Source organism: Carassius auratus, chromosome 4 (assembly GCF_003368295.1).
Source record: "Carassius auratus strain Wakin chromosome 4, ASM336829v1, whole genome shotgun sequence".
NCBI classification, from domain to species: domain Eukaryota; kingdom Metazoa; phylum Chordata; class Actinopteri; order Cypriniformes; family Cyprinidae; genus Carassius; species Carassius auratus.
Window position 1 is genome coordinate 28370938 of NC_039246.1, and position 16868 is coordinate 28387805.

Below are 16868 nucleotides of genomic sequence, written 5' to 3' on the forward strand. Positions count from 1 at the left end.
AGTGTTATCATACAATTAAAGAACGCAAAGCAATAAAAATACCACTTTTATGTGCACACAGAGTATGTCTGGATTAGATTTCAGTCAAAATAATGAGGCTCCGGTGCTGCCCTCAAAGGAGCGTAACAGTAGGATTTATGCATCAGAGCATTTATGCATTTTTCCTGCATCATTTATGCAGGAAAAATTGCAGTCATTTTCTAAGAAATGCATACTTTTTTGCAAAAATCTTAAACGTTAAGCAAGTGTATCTGCTTTTGTTCATTAAAAAGTGATGTACTACATTACCCACAAACTTGATATATATTTGTATATTGTATTTTATGTTGTTTATATAGTTGACTCCCTTATAAAAAGGACATAGTCATGTGCTTTTGTCTTTTGTCCAATTTTCAAATACTTGTTGTGACTGTTTGACTTAGTTTCAAGGCTTGCAACTCTCGGCTGAAATGTCTGAAATGCCTCTGGAGGAAAATAAATAAAATACTCCCAAAACCAAGGCTGCTTAAAAAGACACCTAACTCTGTAGCAGAGCACCCAATTTTTCCACCAATCAGAAGGCCAGAGCACAATGGTTCACATCCAATCGAGCAGTTGGTCTAATCAACCTAAAACAAGCATGGCGGGAATGGAGACAACATAAAGGACAATGGATAAAGGTGAGGTTCTCTTTTAAAAATCACAAGCTTTATGTAATGAAATATGATGGTTGTGTTAATGTCAATGCTTTTGTAAAAGCTGCAGGGTTCAGTGCTCTTGTCTTTTCTGGCCCTGTAATGTTTCCTCTCTGGTGGGTCTGTGCTGCTGTCTTGAGTGTTTGTCTGAGAGGGAGTTAAGTACTCCAAATTTTCATTTAAACGCAGAGGAAAGTGGACTGGAAAATTGAGTCTTTAAGTCTTTAAGTGAAGTAGCGTAGCTCGGGGCACTGTAAATATTTGATTTTTTCCCTGTAGCTAATACTGAATAGAGTGTTTTGTAAGAGTGTGTGTGTGCATTTCTGCTCAGTATGAGGCTAAGTTCAAAAAAGAAACATCTGATTCCTCGAGTTATCTTTCCTGCTGTCTTTTCGCCATCTCTGCTGAGTGCCGAACGGAAAAAGGGGGGCAAGATGTTTTCATGAGGCAACAGCATCATCTGAGGGAAGCAATTAGCATAATTCAGAGTGTGTATTTACTGTTTTTACATGTTTGTAAGCTCATGCTAGCTTATGTATTTTTACAGTTACCATGTCTGTGGCGTGATGCATATGTCTGTGTGTGTGTGTGAGTTCCAGAGAGCTTCTGCGACAGCTCAGTGAAATGTGCAGATTTGAAGCGTGGGTGTTTGGAGATTGAGTGAAAACGATGTCACATTAATGATTTAAAGTAGGTAATAGGATGTGATGTGCCTCCAGAGCCGCCAGCTAAGCTGAGTTTAAGACACTCCACTAATGTATTCATGAAGAGGGGGGGATTAGAGACAGTACTCAGAACTCCAACACACAAGCAATCACACACACATTACCAATGACAGACAAATGTGTACACACACGACACCTTAGTGCGACCGAAGCCAAACGCATCTGCACTTGCACTACAAAGGCAAAACGTTAACACGCATGTCATTCAACATCACAGAGGCCAAATACATATGGCTGCCACCAGAGCGAATGTCAGACAACAGGTTACGTACTAAATATAAACCAATCCAAATAAAATCACCAAACTCCCAACATTCGCACTTCATACATCCACCGAAATGTGACATAAACCTAAACAAATAAACTAAATTACAACTGACAGTTTTGATGCATAATATTTTTGGGGAAATGCATCCTTTCTGAATAAAAGTATTCTTTTCTTTTTTTAAATATTTCAAATCAAGGTATAAGAGTCTTGTCTATTTTTTCACTGCATCATTTTATTGGCTATGAAATACATTTTGTAAAGTACAAATATTGTATAATTTCTCTATTAATAATAGTGCATGATTATAAAAGCTTAAGCAAAGTGCGGTTTAATTTTTTTTTTGGCCATGTCTTGCCAAAATTAATTAATGTCAAATAAACCATCAGATTTTAAACCTCAGTGTGAGCTACCCTTTTTTTAGTTTCCCCTTTAAAAGTGCAGAGTGTTTTCTGACACAAGGACAAATCAACTTTCAGTTAATAATGCCATTGTAGAAATGGCCTATTCACAGTAAACATCGATTCATGTATTCTGTGAGCAAACACGTTTCAAGTGACAGTGCACTAAAATATTCTCTCATCATTTGCTCACCCTCATGCCATTCCAGACCTGGGTGGCTTTCTTTCTTCTTCATAACACAAGAGAAGATATTTTGAGGTGGATTTTTTTTTTCTTTTTTTTTTTTTTTTTTTACAATAAGTCGTGAAAACCTTTTTTCTTTTAGGTGAACGGCATGTTAATTAGGCTTAGGCTGTGAGGCTTTAATTAGGCTTTCAATATGACTGAATAAAAAATAAATACAATTTTTTTATAATAATATAAAAAATATATAGAATGCATCTTTGTATCAACAATGTATGACAATGTTTCGCATCTTGTGGCCCTTCAAAGTGAATTCAGTGTGTGTGGTCTGGGGATGTGCTAGACCTGCAAACACAGCTGTAGATGGTTTATTCTGCTATTTAGCTACAGTTTAGCAGTAGGTGAGAGACAGGCATGGCATTGAGAGGAACAGCACAGCCTAAGGCTACTGTCCAATCAGCTCTGACACATATTTCCCCTTACAGACGACACATTACGTTTGTTCTCATTCAGTGACTTCATCAACAGCTGGTCTACTCCATCCCCCCATCAATCTTCATTCACATGAAATCATATTATTTTGTCTTTGAGAGGCGTCTGCCTCTTGTGCATTTGACAGTTCTTATCTCAGGTCTTATTTCAGATAGTCTCAGTCTGTAAAGTTACCATGTTTCCTAAATATCTGCAAACATATTATGGTATTTTTATGCTTTAGTAGTACGGTCAAAAACTTACATACAGTACCTTTAACCTTTGTATATAGCTAGTAAGAATTATCGTACTTATAATTCACACAGTGATGACTGAGCATTTTATTTTACAATAGATTTTTTGGATTCTGTTATACAAGTAGACCTTATACTTGAAAATGTATATACATATTTAAAAAAAGGATATGAACTTCTTTGTTCTTGTTTTCCTAATTGTTTGTGTCCTTAATAAACTTGAGAACTTCTTATATTAGTTAGATTAGTTTTAGTTTTTGCTGCGATATTAAAATTGTTATAGATAATTGTTAAATTTCAATGGTACATTAGGGACCAGACTTTATGTTGAAGGTCAAATATTTGGCTACAAAAAACTCTTTTGTGTCGTTGATTTGGTTTATTCGTGCATCATTGTTAGCACAAATATGATCAAAACACCACTGCAATTTCGGCACTTTTAAAAGTTTTGGAGACAGCGTTTAACATTTTATACCACCAGTTTGACTGTGTTTGTGCTTCATCCGGAGAACAGCTTGACTAAGCGGTATGTGAGGAGACCGCTTTCACCCACTGGCCTCCATTTGTAATTTATCAAATTGATTTTTGAAGCATTTTTCTCCAGCCATTAACACCCGAATCCACACATGCTAATATTATGCTAATAGTATGTTAATTGAGAGGGGAGCTGCTAAGCAGGCCTGCTGTCAGGAGCTCTTGTGAAAACTGGGTGGGGTCACTCGCAAGCTGCAAAACGAGCCGCAACACAAATAAACAAATCTCTAAAAGCTTACGGGAGCAGCGCTGCATGTTAACGCACAAAGGAGGGGGGGGGGGGCAGTCGGCCACTCATCAGAATAAACAAATGTGTGATTAAAAATGATGCTGTACTCCTGAATGTCATTCGTCCATGTCACTGGATAAGAGGTGATTCACACAGTGTTTTGCATTTAAAATACAGGGCATGCATAGCAGTGCAATGAAAAACACTAGGTATAGAGATGCATTTTTAAAGTTAAACTTCTTTTAACTTGAGTGCATCATTTTTAGAATGGTGTTTTAAGTGTGAGACATGAATGCGACAGTCTGTTGTCCATCTACCAAATGCCTTAATAAAATCAACAGAAAAGCAGAGAAATTAAAAATGTGAGGCTACGTCTACATTAATCCGGATACAAAAAACACTTTCGGTACACACTAGTGTTCTCAAGCATATTCCAAAAGTTTCTTATTCACGCTGAAACATAAGAAAACGTTAAATTTGCCTTAGTGTGCATGTGTCAAACCTCATAAAAAGCTTATTTTGATGATACAGGCGTAACATATTCCATGCAATTCTTCTGGCAGGACCATTTTATTTATGAAAATATCCCACCATTCACTGGCGTCCAGGTCCCAGTCGCTCACTATTATTGAAAAAGTTAAATGCTGTGTAATGCTGTAAAAGTTAAATGCTGTGTAATGCTCAAGACAATGCAAAAAGACGTATCCGCAATGGTCAAACTGTTTAGCACGTATGTACACAGAAAAACATTAGAAAACAGCATAGTGGAATGCAAAAACATGTTCTGTGTAAAACTTAACCTGCATGGACTATATCGACACAAGATATCGACCAATTCACGTTAATGTAGAATTAGAATTTGCATGTTCAGTATCCCAAAGAAACCCGGATGGTCTGTTATTTCCAGTGGAAACACTTTAACAGTGTTATAATATTATTCACAATGCATTGCCCATTGGAGGAGGATTCTGTTCAGCTCTACAAACACCAAAATAAAATGTGTTAAAAAACTACAGACATGGCAAACTTGCAAGACCCACATTACATGAGAGAGGTTAAGATAAAGAGTTTTGGGTGATTAATAATCAATATCTTAACCTAACTTAACTTAAATATTTATTTAATCAGTAACAGCACTGTGAACTTTTAAAGACATACTTGAACATTACCTTTTATTTATGCATTATGCAAAAACATGAAGAGAGTGTTTCTCATGAAGGACCCCCTAAAGGTATATGAGTCTGACACTTCTTTTCAACATGGAAGGAATATTTTTTTTTGTGTAAATTAAATTAACTTAAATGTAAATATGAGGACGTTGACCGGAGTGGTCACAAAACCTGTCCACAATTCTGCTATACATTCAAAATTATCTGCATTACAAAAAGAGTAAATTAATTTAGGGCATAATATAAGAACCTGTGATTGTTTTACAGACATAGTCAATTCTGTTTTAGTTCTTCGTGTGCTTTCTCTGCACCAATGTTTGTTTGATTTTTGTTGTTATTAAGGACTTGGAAAAAAAGGGCATAAGTAATGACTAATATCTGTTTCTTACACTAGTTCTGAAGCGCATTACTTACTCATTCTGTACAGCGTGTGTCTCATAATGTCCATCTCCAGCAAGAAAGCCACACCTGCAGCTTACTGAGGTCTAGAATACACGTGGAAATATATGAGTTAGCATTCCCATGACTTTAACTGGCAGGACTGCACTGTTTTCGATATAATTAACCAATTTCACACGAGCAAACGTGTTTTCTGAATATTGGCACAGCTTTGGTTTGGCCGATGCCCCCACCATGTTAGACTAACAGCACTTTTTACGTGTAAAATTGCTTTTAAATTTCATTAAACAAGAAGCTTATATTGAGTAACTTACGATTGCCGTTGCGAAATTAACTACAAACAGGAGAATCAACCGGTCACGCGCCTCCGGGCAACATGCAGCAGTAGCGCATCTTTCCTGAATCATGAATGAACTAGTGCTTCGAACGAATCATTTAAGGGAATGATTCAGTGACTCGCTCATAAAGACAGTCACTTATCGCCGTCTACAGGCAAAATAATTAAATCTACAGAAAGCTAAAGTGCCAAATAATAAGAATTATTTCTGACCTGATTTGTATAAATTCTTATGTTTTATTTAGTCAGAATACACAGCTAATTTTGAAAGGCCATCAATTAAAAAATACTTTTTTAGTTACAGTGTAGCTCTGACCTGTACCTCTATGCCCCCTAGTCTCCAAAAGCCCACAGCTAACCTCTTCAAGAAGTGGAGTTTTCACTCTAGAAAAGCACCTCCTTTCCCCTCTCAGACTTGTTTTTGCCCTTTCACTGGCAGTGCACTGGAGCGAGTCTTTAATTTGCCCCGGTCGTCATTTGCTCTGTGCTTGAAGACTTTTGAGTTTGTTTTTGTTTTTTTTTCTGGCAAATATTTGTTTTTGATTTGCCAGAATGAGAGAGGCCCCACTGGCATGTTCTGGGGCAGCATTGCTCATGCCCTCAGTGCGGTGACCGCTATTGCCAGCTGTTGACTTTGTAGCTGAAATTTGTTTAAATATTCACTTTTCTTCATACACTGTGGCTCTGTGCAAAAGCTAAGGGTTACAGCCTCAAAGCCTTATTATTGAATAAAGGCATCCGGATTCATGTGCTTTATAATAATATTATTAATAATGATGCATTTTCTGAACACAGATCTGAAACCTCTCTGAAATTTTAATTTTTAGGATGCCATGACCATCTCTCTACCCCTAAATATGATAAACCCTCTCTCTATTTTAAATTCCATCAGTATTGTGTCAAAAACAGCATGTTGTTTCTAAAGTTGTATAATTCATTTTTATATCGTTTATATTTATATTCATTTTATATTTTATATCGTTTATATCGCACTGAAGCCGAATATTAAGTAATTAAATCTTAAACCAGCAGAGATAATTTTTTAATTCAAAATTATGTATAACGAAACTCAGTATACAAACACTTTATTTTATTTAAAATAAAAAATAAAAATCTCAAAATTTATTTAAAAAGCAGAAAAATGAAACTGAAATACAATCAAATTCAAGTATGCTAAACTTAGACCAAAATACCTTTTAAATTTTTTTGTAAAGTCAATGTGAAATGCAGTTCAAAACCATTTATACCTATGGTGTACTTAAGTGTGAAATACATTGAATAAGGGGGGGAAAAATAAGGGCAAGACTTTTTTATCTACCTTTACTGATTTAGATGATTTTGAAAAGGGTGCTAGAATATAACCAGACCAAATGCAAAATGATTCTTAATGAATCCTATTTGGCAACTGATTAACATTATCCAATAGCGTAAGTTAAGTCAGCTGAAATAGTTGTACATTTCTACATTTTAATTAAAGATTACAAAATTACTTTTTTTTTCTCCAGAACAACATGCGCCAATGAACTATTCCTAATAAATCCGGGACCATGCATTAAGAAATTAAATAAGATCAATTTTGATGTTGGCTTGAACATCTAAAACCATTGCATGTCTCTGCTTCCGTTATGACTGATTCTTTCAAAATTGGAGCATCTGGCGTGGAGAATAAGTCCATCAGGGATGAAAGGGTAGGTGTTTTTACGGCCCAGCTAATGTTATTTGCATGAGGGACACATTAGTGGCCTTTGCCATGAATAGTAGGATAGAGTGAGATGAGAAGGGTCAGATGAGACATCACAGACCACGAGATCGACAGGATTTGCGCCAGCGTCCGGGGATTACAGTGCATTGAGCACACACAGTATTCTGAGTGACGGGGATTTAACCGTGGCCAGATAAATCCCAGGGTTGTGTAATTGTCGAGCGCTGAGTGTTGTTCGCGCAGAGCGAGCCTGTCGAACAGATGTGGGGTCATCCTGCGGTGTCTTTAGTCCTGTGGTTAGTCCTTTAATAAGAGCAAGGGGACACTGCTCACCACAAACTACAGGCCTGTAAACTGCGCTGGGAGTTCACCACAGTACACACAGACTTAGTTTTGTCATAGTATTCAATATCTCAAGAGAATTTGGTAAATAAAGCGTGAAAAGAAGAACGGTCTGTTTTATTTTTAAGCTGATGGACAGAGAGAGCAGATCCTCGCATGGATGGAGTATTTCTGCATGTTTCCTCGGCTTATGGATTATGATGTTTTCAAAGAAATCTCTTTGAAGCCAAAATCACAAGTCAAACCTGCTATTTTTCTCTCAGTTTTGACAAGAATTGGGATTCCGAGGAGAACATCCTGAGCATTCGTGTGATTTAAGAGATGCGTCCGAGGAGCCGAGCCAGACTCCAGCTCTGATGAAAAACCACAGGTCTCAACTTGAAGAATTTGGAAGGGAGAAATATGTTGAACGGTCTTATTTGCAAGAAAGGATGGTGTGCAGACATCATGTCATGTTTGTCTTTGAAGACACCAGACACTTGAAGTTGAGAAATTTCAGTTTGTATTGATTTCAGTCCCATCAACCCATAAGATACCATGGATATATATAAAAGGACATTACATTTTGATGTGTATTAGAGGTGGTCGACATGAAATATCAAGGAGTGACAGTCCTGTAATTATAATAAATAAATAAATAAATTCCCCTATGTTAACATTTAGATTAAATCTGATGTCATCTAACACTCACTTAATTTTCACCTTTAAAAACACCAATTATTTAATAAGTTAAATCGACTCTTTAGCTAATCGTAAAATGAACCTCAATTTTGTTAACTGTACTTTATAATTTTCTATTGCTTAAATTCACTTGTACGATTTAAATATGAATAATTATATATTTTAGTTTGAATGTTTTTTTCTTTTTAATACAAAATAGTATATCTTTTTTTACATATCAGCCCTAACATTAAAATATTTCTTAGCTTAAGCCATATTTCTCAAGTCAAGAATCCTATACTTCATCCTAAACCTTTTCTAAACCTAATAAGCTGTACTATTAAAACTTTTGAAAAAAAGCAAAAAAATGCAATATTTTTTTCCTTTACGTATGTGAATAAATTGTAATCTAAAATGGTGATGTTGCAAATAAAGTCAAGTAAGAAATTAAAATGAGGAGAATAGCTTTTAGAATATTACTTTAATTCTAAAAATACTCTTTTCTGTCTCGCATGCACACTGTCCACATAGACCAACTCTTCTGAGAGTAGAAATACATTAAAATTCTCCAGACAAGCATAATTGGTGTGTCTGAAATATTGCAAATAACAGTAATTATCAGATATTACTCGTTCCGTGGAAGCCGCCGTGTCATTTTCTGTTTTGATTGCCGTGGTCAGATGTCTGCAAAAAGTTTCCGCCACTCAATTTACAATGCAACATTAGAACATCTTTGTTTTGAGGATGTGTTTATGTTGGAGTTGAACTCGTTCACATTCTAATTGGATTTTCTTTCTTTCTTTCTTTTTCAAAGAAACGAAAGAAAACAAACAGAAGTCAGTGGTCTTTTGTTTCGGAATCTTAGTTTTGTTGATTTTCGACCCTTTAAAGTCCTCTGATATCCGGAAGTGTTTACAGTCTAATTACTGTCTGTGTTCAGCTCCCCTCTAGAGCTCCCAGCTGTGGAGCGGCTCGAGATGAAAAACATACGCGGGGGAAAGAGAGAATGAGAGAATTAATGGAGAGAAAGGGGGGAGAGGATGGATGTGTGTTGACAGTTGGAATGTCTCCGGTTCCGCAGGTCATGCGGAGATTCTGTCCCCTGAAAGTGATCCAGATACTCTGGGCTTTGACTTGGGACCAAGAGCCGTCTCTCTCTCTCTCTTTCTCTCTCTCTCACACACACACACTCACATACAACCTGTGTGCCACAGCTTGCGGGGCTGAATACACACGAGGGAGGGGTGGCAGAAGGCCCTTGTGCAGCGGGGATCCCCTTTTGCCAAAGACACAGGGATAAGCAAAGGAACGCCCCTGCTCTGTCAGGATAACCTTATTTCTATGTTGCTGACAACCTGTTTCAAATGGAAAGCAGTTTGAGACTGTTTCTGACAAGGGCAGAGATTCATCCTTGCCCTTGTCTTCATAATTAAAGTGTCTGAATCTTAATAATGCAGGCAAAATCATACATCCTCAAACTGAAACCAGCAAATCAAACATGCAGCATCTGCGGGGAAGGTTAGAAAAGCAGGAAATTACTGAATTAAGTTACTCTTTTTTTTTTTCTTTTTTTTTTCTATTTCCTTCAAATATTTAAGATGCACAGTTGGGTCCAAAAGTCTAACATTTTTAAGTAAAGTGCATGCACGAAGCATATGAAACCGGATTGTTTTGCATTTTTTTGTGTGGACGGACCGTCTTCTTTGTGTTCCCTCCATCTGCATTTCTCCCACTGCAAATCTGCATCGCTGACATTTGCGAGAGATTTGAAGTGCGTCGCAAAGGTTGTCAAGGGATTAATCTCGTATCATGCTGTGGTGCAGAGAAACGGCCACTTCCAAGAATTAAACACAATTTACCCATCAAGCCTCCTTATTCACCACCGCAGACAAGCATAAATAATATCTCTGCGGTCCAGATTCGCTAATTTACCAGCTTAAGCATCTCCTAAATGTTATTAGGGAAGCCAAGGAGCTTCACAGACCTCCTTCCGGCAGTGATTTGTTATCCGTGTGTGCTGTGTGTATGAGTGTGAGAGAGAGAGAGGAGCGTACCTGACACCTTCTCCAAGCAGCCTGTAACCTCAGGGGCATGTACCCTGTGCTTGGCATCCACTCCCCTCTTCATCGTCCAACACATGATTGTCTCCGTCTCTGGCTGCTGAAATATCTGTATTCATTACATGCCTCTCGCATTAGTGTAATTTCATGTGCAGAGCTGAGTTCATTTGTTTAAAGTTTGTCTGACGCATTAAACTTGTACACTTTTGTAGTGTTTGCACACAACTGTGTACACTAAGATTAATTGAGTGAGTCAATATGGACATGTTCCTGAAGGCAGTTCCAAAAGTTAACTTACAGGTTGCTTTTAGGAACAGCTTACATTGCATTCATGCTATACATTTATCCAAATCCTTTCCATTGCTAGTAGCATGCTTTACTGTTTGAGGAATGTGTACCTCAGACAGCCTACACTAAATTTGAAGATGATATACACCAAATTCTAAAGCAGCAGAAGTGAACCCAAATAGTGGAAGAAGTGAGAAAAACACTGGTTGTAAATTTAAATGTCATTTTTGAAAAACCTCAAAAGGTTCAGTATTGTGTAAATAAATGTAGATTTGTTTACTTAATCTTTGAGTATTTTTAAGCTAGGTTTTAGAAACATGTTAAAATCTGATTCACCAATAAGAGGCAATAACATTTTTATTCTCTTGTTTTATTATTTTATTCTCGGAATATTGAGTTGTTAGCTTAGCAACATGCTAACATCAAACTTTATTGAAATCAACAAATGTATTAAATTAAAGAAAAAAATTAAAACACATTAATATAGTTATTAATATAGATATGTGTAGAAATTGACAATTTTAGCCAATATTTGTTTGTACAATTGTATTAATTTATTATTTTTATTGTACCAACAGTTATCTTCGCAAGACACTTAAAGCAAACTCTACTGAAATCAATTGAGGGTCAAAGTATTTTTTCAAAATGTCAGTACAATTAAAAAAATATGATTTTACCCAACTTTTTATTTTTGAATGTAACTATTGAAAGCAGTTGCAAGTCCAGATGATTTTGTCACTGAAATGGTTCACTGTAAAAATTTACTATTTTATTTATATATATATATATATTTTAAATTCTATTAGCTTAGCAACATGTTAACATCTAATTCTAATAACTTATAGCTAATAATTGGTATATATGATCTGTTGTCATTAAAAAATGTCCAGTGTAATTAAAAATAGATTATTGCTTATTAGAGTATCAAGCTGTTACTTAGCAACATGCTAAGTCAAGTCGAGTCTACAATGCAGAGCGCTATACGTATATGTGTTGCGTAGATGTTTCTCTCTATTTAGAGCATTTCTTATAGTAATCAGTAACGATGAGCTTTCATTTAAAGGTAGAGGTTACTAGGTAAAGTAGGCACGTTTCGGAGAAAAGTAATTAGGTTTTTGTAACAGAGCCCTATTCTCCCTCTCAGACGCTTGTCCATCTTTGCATGTGTACAGAGACTGTCTAGATCTCACAGTGTATGTTTATCAGGGTGCAGCAGAGAGCATCCCTTGAGCAACAAACCTGTTATTATTCTGACAGTCCTCTGGAGGCCATGCTGGCAGGCTGGCTTCTCTAGCAGGTTAGCAGCAGAGAGCTTAGCTTCACCTGCCAGCCTGTGTTAAAGAGGTGAAGACGTTTCCAGTGACTGGCTTAGTGTCATACACACAGGGCCTGTGTGTGTGTGTGTGTGTGTTCACTGGAGCCCTGTGGGGGTTTCCCACACCGTCCGTCCCTGTGTGAGAGAGGTGGAGCCGGGTGTCAAGCGCTGTCAGAGCACCTCACTGCAGGGAGTGAGAGACGTGTGTAACACATTTTTTCATTTCTTATCCAATCACAGTGCTTAGATGAGCAAGAATGGGTGGAGCATATCTTGAGTGACAGAAGCCACATTCTTCACCTGAGCCAAGGAATCTGTTTTGATGATTTTATTAGTGGTGCTTGGTAAGATTGGTCAGCAGTCTCATAAACTGAGCATTGAAGATTCAAACAAAAACATGGAATGTTTTGTCATAAAATGAATTTATAAGGTGCACTTTTACTGTTTGAACATATTTTAAATTTTAAAAATCATTTTGTTCAGCTATAGTAATGTAAAGTTTCCATAGATTTTAAATATTATTCATGGACCAATGTAAAGAAACTTTTGTTCTTTCAAGCGTAGATTAATATATTATATTTCAATTTTTTCCACACATCGAAATTATAGAAGTGGAAATGTTCTCTGAACAAAATTAATTTGTTGAGGCTTTTTAATATGAGGTTTACTGTGTAAAAATAGGGATCAATAAGACGATCGTAATAAGCTCACTCAACAAAAATGTAATATTTCTGGATTAGAATGTGTTCTGTGTAGCCCATACAGCTCCTCTTATATGTGAGATTAAAAACATTATGCATAAGCAAGCGTTCAAGGTCAGGCAACATGGCTAGTCAACTTCAATCTACTCTCGGTTGAGATCACACATACCTGTGATCTCTTCGGGTCTCTGTTTCGTCCTGCAGACCGATCATCGACTGACTCCAGCTGTAAGGTTAAATTGCACTTGTTAACATCTTTCATCTCGACTTCTGGACAAGCTTCATTTTTGACAGGCAAATGATCGGTAAATTGCTCTGTATCAAACAGACAGGGTTCCTGCAGTATGAGATCATCCCCCACCGTGTCTTTTCTTGATTCTGCTCAGTGTTGATGTGCCTGACGTTAATACAGTGAATTGGTACTCAAAATAGGATTCCGGGCAAAGGCTCAATCCTTAGATAAAATGTGTTGTTTTTAGATTCCCCTCCCCCCCACTTTTGGGACAAATTAGACGCAGGAGACAGGTGAAAAGTAACTTTGACACTCGCTCACGCGTGCACACACGCAAACAGAGTGGATCATTGCGTCTCGTGCCCACGCAGGCCTGGTTTTTCCCCTCGCCAAGTCACAGGGTGCCGGCGGGGTTCGAGGTGACAGCGCGGCATCAATATCACGCGCCGCCGACGCCTCCTTGCTCTCTCTGGCAATGTGCACCTCGCCAACCTTTCTCTCTCTCTCTATCTCTCTCTGAAACACACACATAGAGACATACACACTTTCACTCCTCTCACCTTCAGTGCTGAGCGCTCACCATCTGCAGCGCTGCTAACACCCAGCCACTGCCAAAGCACAGGCCCCCGCACGGCCTAGTCACACACACACACACAACATACGTGCAGTGCACACACACGAACTGTCATATCCTCACACACTTCAGCACAGAACACAAGGGCTTTTTCTCTACTAGTCTGAGACCATGGTAGGTCAACTGACCGACTGATGGACACTGCACGTCACGAAGATGAAATCGCCAGTTATGTTCAAATTGGCTGGTCTTGTGTTACTTCAAGGAGTAGAAGCACACAAGGGGTATTAGTCCACCTGAAACCAAATATTATAAAGGTTCAGGTAGATACAATTAATAGATTTGAAGAAGAATTGACAATATTTGCAAGGTTAGTGCCATCCACATTTTTTCAAAACGATCTACACACAACTTTTTGAGTCTGTAAATCACTAGTCTTTATCCATTAAACATAAGTCTTTATACAAGACTTTATTTTATTATGTTTGTATTTGATATATTTGAAACAGGCCATATTCTAATAGCAGAATTTCAGTGAAATATATAACAAATATATAAATAGATTTATTTAATTTATTTAATATTATTATTATATTTTTTATATAATTCAATGTATTTAAATTATATTTATCCTTAAATAGCAATATAAAATATAATATATTATTTAGTAATTATTCAATGTTTACCAGTATTTTTATTATTATTCTGTTCAATTGCAAGCAAAGATTGCTGTGCCATTATTGAAAAAAAAACTCATCAGTTTATTTTAGTTTTATATATTTGATATTATTTTATAATGTTATTAATACTAATGTTATTAATAGTGTGTGCTATAAATGTGTGTTAAATATTTTGCTGCACCGTTATTTGAATTAATTTTCCTCACTATGTTTAGCTTAGTTATTAAGTATGTAGGTATGTGTGTGTGTGTAGATAGATAGCTAGACCTTTTCAAATAAACCCGCTTTAAAATGGCATGTAAAAACAAAACAAACTGTGGTTGGTTGCTTTATATATCAGTCAGATGATCTTTTGCTGTCTGAGTGAGCAATACTTGACCTCAGACTTAATGCTGGTAGTCAAATGTCTGGCTATGCAAACTAATTCCTTACAAACTCTAATCCAGAGAGAGCGAAAAAAAAAAAAAGCAGAGCACATACCAGAGAAGAAGATTCTTCCGGTGGAGAGACAGAAAGCGCACGTATGACCAAAGCGGAATGTTTTAGCTCTTACAACAGAAAAAAGCCCCACAGGTTTATTTAATTATCTCTCAGTAATCGAGGTCCCAGGTGATCGTTCCCGAGAGGAGAGCATGAGGGCTTGATGATATTACACACTGAATTACGCTCTGAGTGTGATATTACTGTGAGAAATTTCACGTCTTCCAGGCTAAACGTCTTGTTGTGGAGTGTCTTAATTCATTTACCGCTGTTTGCTGCCTCGGTGCCCCTGAGCAGAGGTGAATTAATGGTGGTCATTTCTCGCCCTTCCTCATTCCATTAAACGGACACGGCGCTCGCAGGCACCCGTCGAAAGAAGAAAAAACTCCTTCTCGCACAGGCCTCGAAGAGACGAGCCCATGAAATGTGTAGTGGAGTTTAATGACTTATAATGAGATTCATAAAACATGGCTGAAATTGCGTGAAAAAAGCGGCGGGAGAAAAACCGGTAACGAAACGCGTTGACAGCAAGCAGGCTTGACATTTGGCCTTGTGTAATTAGGAATGTGCCAGCTTCCCTTCCCTCTAAATCTGGGCTCTAAATCATTATTCTCCACGGTGTTGACTTTGTCATGTTTCTGCGCTTAAGCTTTACCATTTCTGTAAATATTGCAGCCAAAATTACATTACAGTTTTTTTCTACCCCTTAATTGCTTGCCCTCCAAACACAATCTGCTTTGGCAGTACATAAGATGGTATAGGAGTTAACGGAGGCTGGAAGCTGGCACGCAAGCTGCACGCGCTCAGAAGAGGCCCGCTAAGAAGAGGAGATGAAGAGTTGAGAAGCTGGAGACAGCTGATCACACACACAAGCTGTAGAGCAGCAGGCAGATGCCATCGGAACACGGCTGTCTGTCAGCAAAACTGGCAGTACAGAGCAGTCGAGAGAGGGAAAAAAAACTGAAACGTCGAGGGAAAGATGGAGTGAGGGTGACGGGAAGACTCGAGCTGAGACTGTAGGACCGAGCGGAGAGATAAAAATACCAATGTACAGGAAAACAAGGGAAGATGTGGCAATGGAGGGCACAGAGTGACTTTGGAGTGTGTGACAAAACTGTGCATGAAGGGAAAACAGATCAAGATCTACCGTTTTATTCCGTAATTGATTTGACAGTGGCCTCAACATATTTAGACACTCAATATATAAAAAAGTTAATTGTAAGTAAAGAAAGTCCATTTAAAGAAAGTAAAACATTATGTTATGTTTCAGTTTATAAAACTAAACTGTTATCCGTGAGATTATTTTAACATTGGGGGTCAAACTTGCAAAAATCTGCAATTGAGCGAATAAAGCTCATTTATTTGCAGATTCCACTTGTTTTTTTGTTTTTGGATTTGTAATGTTTTCATTCAATGACACTTCACGCATGTTAAGTGTCCAAATCTCCAAACTAAGGTCAGCGCTGTCAAAACAATTAACATAGCGATTGAAATTGACTCTTAATTTCCCTAAACAGTTGCGTTTCACTTTATAATGAAGTACATTCTTTTCACATAACACATTTCTTTTGATGTGGGTCAGATTCAGGAGTGTTTCGCTTTTTGAGAGCACTGGCGTTAATTTAGAAGTGCGTAAAAGCACCTGAGAAAATCGCTATGAGTGGAAGACTGCAGAAATAGCTTAAAATCCTGAAACAAAACAGAAAAGAGAGCGATATTAACTGGAGGGCCCCCATAGACACTGAAAAGGACGATATTCAGATCTGAGGAAATCATTAGTTTCTCAGTGAGCTGAATCTTTGTTTAGGCTGCATTTCTGAACAGTTGTAAACATAGAAATTGAGAAATGTATAGAGCAGGCTAAAAGAAAACAAAATCTGAATTGATTATTATTAGTTTGCTTGTTTGACGGTTTATTTATTCAATAATTCTGATCCAAATCAAAGATTTTATATTGCATGGTCCAAATATTTGAGAAAATCTGCATTTTGATTAATTATCATTTATTATTATTAGTAGTAGTAGTAGTTGTAGTAGTATTAAAAGCATTTTTTACTTTTTAAAACCATTATTTTCACCAAAACTGCTTTCCTACATGGATAATGTCTTTCCATTAATGTCATGAAACTGTTCTCAGCTTCTCTTTAGTTTCCTCATTATATTCATCTCCCCTTCGTCTTCATTTGATGCAC

At 37.2% G+C, this 16868-nt stretch overlaps 1 long non-coding RNA gene across 1 annotated transcript in view; it reads left to right on the forward strand.

The window, feature by feature from the left end:
- Window positions 1-601: 601 nt before the first annotated feature.
- The window catches only part of LOC113065221 (uncharacterized), a 33624-nt gene continuing 17357 nt past the window's right edge, over window positions 602-16868 (forward strand). The window contains exon 1 of the long non-coding RNA XR_003278955.1: window positions 602-659. This is a non-coding gene — a long non-coding RNA (uncharacterized LOC113065221). The remainder of the gene's footprint in view (window positions 660-16868) is intronic.